A 3480-nucleotide genomic window follows, 5' to 3' on the forward strand; every position below is an offset into this window, starting at 1 on the left:
GGACATAAGCAAATATCGTATTTGTATAATTTTCTTTTGAAGGAAAACGATGCTCAAATTTAAGAGCCTCAAACTCAGATAGTAATTTATCTCGTTTATAGGGGGAGACATGAAACCTCTATTGGCTGTTATATGATATTTTTCTTTTATATGCCATATCCAAAATGGCGCTGTAACGTAGAAGAGTGATTTCTGTTTTCCTAAATTGCCAAGTTTTAAGTGTAGGTTGTGGGCCAGTGTTACCAGGTGATTCCCCTCTTGCTGATTTCACATGTCCTGGAACCCTGCCAGTAAGTTTTAGTCTTCAATTGCTTCACCTTATTTTATATTTCCACCTGAAATTCATTCGTAATGTGTCTAAGCTTTATTTGATGTTTTCTTTTTATTGTCATTATTGACCTTGTGCTGCTTTTTTAAAAGCTAGGATCAGAGAAAGGTTGGGAAACAGAAGGGCTTTGATGCTGCTGTTGAGAATAGGATGTTCTGAGTCTGAATATCATGGGTTCGGAAATGTTGACTCGAAGACGGTAAAGAATCAACTAAGTGAGTTTAGAAAGTAATGTTTGAAAAACCAATAAAAATGGTGACTTTTTAATATAATGATATATTTAAGATCGAACTGCTTGTATATAAATTGCACTGACAGGCACGTACTCAATCTTTGCTTTCAGGGGGGGGTGGGAGTATCTTTCGAGAATATCGTAAATAATCCTCAGGTTTGTTAGTAACTCAGCCTTCCTGTGTGTGTGTCCATGCTAATGTTTGTCTAGAACTGGTAAGAAAATATTGAGTGATTATCCTTTTTAGAATTATCATGATTTAGTTATCGATTAATTATCGAATTTATCCTATTTCCTGGTATTGACTTGATTTAGACCTTTTTAAGAAGGAATCCCGTCTAGAGGCCCTCTTGATCGTGTAATTTTAGCCAGAAATAAGTATTTAAAGACAAACTACCTTTTTGATGAATTGGGGACACCGCAAAAAGGTTTCTTTCTAAATGCAGACAGTGTTATTCTTTTCCTTCTTACATGATGCTCACGTGATCTTTAGTTCCTGCCAGAACTGTGACGTTGGTCTTGATTAGCTTAAGTCTCCTTTTTTTCTAAAAACAAAAGGGAATAGCTTTAATTTTAAGTTGAGCTTTCCTGACAGCTAAAGCTTTTCTGGCAAAAAAAATAAAATAGTCAGAAATCCGTTTTTTGCTGCCTGATAAAAATTGAATGTGGTTGCTGGTTGGAGCTTATATGTTTGTATATAGTCACTATAACTTTGCTTTCCCTAATGTATATGACAACACAGGTATGACAGTGTTGCCACGTTATTACACCCCTTATCAAAATTATAGTTTAGTCACTATTGATGTATTGCTATTATTGCCAATTTTTGGATATCATTGAAGGTCTTTACTTATGTTAGCATCTTAAAATAAGAAGTAGTACTAAATAAATTTAGTATGTCAACCATAATTTGGGCTTTTATGCATACATATGCTCGTTATTGCTCCGGCCAATTCACTCCATGCATTTTTCTTGATGAGATTTTAAGTTTAAATGTTTTCTTTTTTTCTATTATTTGTCTTTAGCAGAAGAAAATGACAGTTTTTTAATCGTTTGAATATTTACATGAAAATCTGAATATTAACTCAATTTCATCAATGAAATATAGTTTAACTGCTTCATTTGGAAAATTAGCTTTCAAAGAAACTCTTTACAGTGTATTCTTTTCTTCTGAAATCGTTGTTGCGGCAAGGGGTTGTGCCTCACCTTTTTTTCAAAGTTTTTTTTTCGAATCTTGTGGTGCATAATATACATTAAACAACTCAAAATTGTATCTGTATTATGTACTGAACATAGTATTACCAAATAGTCTAACATGTGTAAAATAGCGCAGCCTTAAAACCAAAAAATTCCTAAAAGTACCATTTTTTAAAGCAGTATTTGCATATGTCCAAATGGCAAAAAAGAAATGCCCAAATGTCGCAGATGCACCCTATCTGGGAACACTGACTAGAGATACTATTTAGAGAATTAGATGAATGTAACACTTCTTAGCTCCGTTTACGACCATGCAGAAGTCATTTCTTTAGACGTCAAATCTTTATGCTTGCTATGTTTGCAAGCACTGTGCATCTACTTAAGCAAAATGCCCCTTAATTTTTCGGTCAACCACAAATACTGTAATTTGCTGACATATCTAATTTTCCTTCAACAGAAAAAACAGAAGTTACTCTTAAATAGATTCTGATAAGATGTGCTTGCCAAACGTATGCTCCTCTGGAGTGAAAAGATCAAGATATCATTGTGCCGAAAACCCCGTCTATTCAATCCCATTTTGACAGCAAAGTTAATTTACGTGAATAATTCTTTGGCGTCTTCCCGTGTCTTTAAAAGTTGTAGCGCACCTGTTCTGTTGCACCTGTTCTTGCTCGCACCTGTTCTGTTGAAATCTGATCTTGAAACTTTGTCTTTAATGACCGAATAAACTCGGAGTTGGATTTCACTTCCATGATCCAAGCTTTCCTTAAGATCTTGGCCTGGTCAGGGTAGTATTTCTTTATATACCAGTATTCTCAGACCGGAATTAGCTTGTCCATTGGACCACGACTTATAATTTTTGCCAACTTTGGATTTTGTGCAATTTTTTCTTCGTACTCTTTTATCTGGGATTCATCAAAGTTTACATAACTTCGAGTTTTTGAGGAGTGCGTTCTTTTACTGTGTTGTTCTGATGAAGATTCTAGAGCATTTTTTTCACAGCCTAATTTAGATTTGACTTGCACAGGGATTTGACTAGGGGTCTGCAATTTGGTATGGACTGAAATTTTTGAGTTGTCAGCAATAGCATTTCCAACTGAGGACTCTTCTTTGATCTTCTTTTCATAGAAAATATTGATTCCTCCGTAATGGTAGCAATCTTCTGAATAATGTGAACCAAAGTTATGAAGAAATTCTTTGGCGTCTTCCCGTGTCTTTAGAAGTTGTAGACAGTCTTGAGCCTCAAGAGAGAGTTGTTTTTGGCTTGGTGGGATATCAAAACTTCCTAAGACAGTGGCAGTACCACGCATTTTATGTTCTATGCTTATGATACATTTGTTTTTATAATTGTTTTGATTAATGTCTTCATAACCGGCTTCAATCCCAGCTGACATGACATAACAACCAGCATCAAGGTCAATGCTCCATTTTTTCCCTTTTTCCTCTTTGACCTTTTTGCCCAATTCCCTAATATTTTCTGAACTCTCTGAAAAATATATAGTTTTTTTCATTGATGGTGCACGTAGTTGAAAAGAGCCACTTAGCTCAAATAAGCTTTTTCTCACCTCCTCGAAATCGCTCTCATCATTTTGAAATCCAAGTAATACGGCATTTTGCACTAAACCCCCTGCCATCTGCGAAATTACGTCTGAAGATACATTTATTTCACTCATATTTGCTGTTGGCCTGAAAAGAAAATCAGTTTCAATAATGTGATTAGTAT

General features: G+C 35.1%; 1 long non-coding RNA gene across 1 annotated transcript; it reads right to left on the bottom strand.

Moving 5' to 3' along the window:
* Positions 1 to 140: 140 nt before the first annotated feature.
* On the bottom strand, positions 141 to 2865 carry LOC148954068 (uncharacterized). Its single transcript, XR_016141475.1, has 2 exons — positions 2435 to 2865; positions 141 to 2404 (listed from the first exon to the last, which is right to left on the bottom strand). It is a non-coding gene; the product is annotated as an uncharacterized LOC148954068 (long non-coding RNA).
* Positions 2866 to 3480: the final 615 nt, after the last annotated feature.

Source organism: Artemia sp. Qi Xiang Cuo, chromosome 3 (genome assembly GCF_049724085.1).
Source record: "Artemia sp. Qi Xiang Cuo chromosome 3, ASM4972408v1, whole genome shotgun sequence".
Lineage (NCBI taxonomy): Eukaryota > Metazoa > Arthropoda > Branchiopoda > Anostraca > Artemiidae > Artemia > Artemia sp. Qi Xiang Cuo.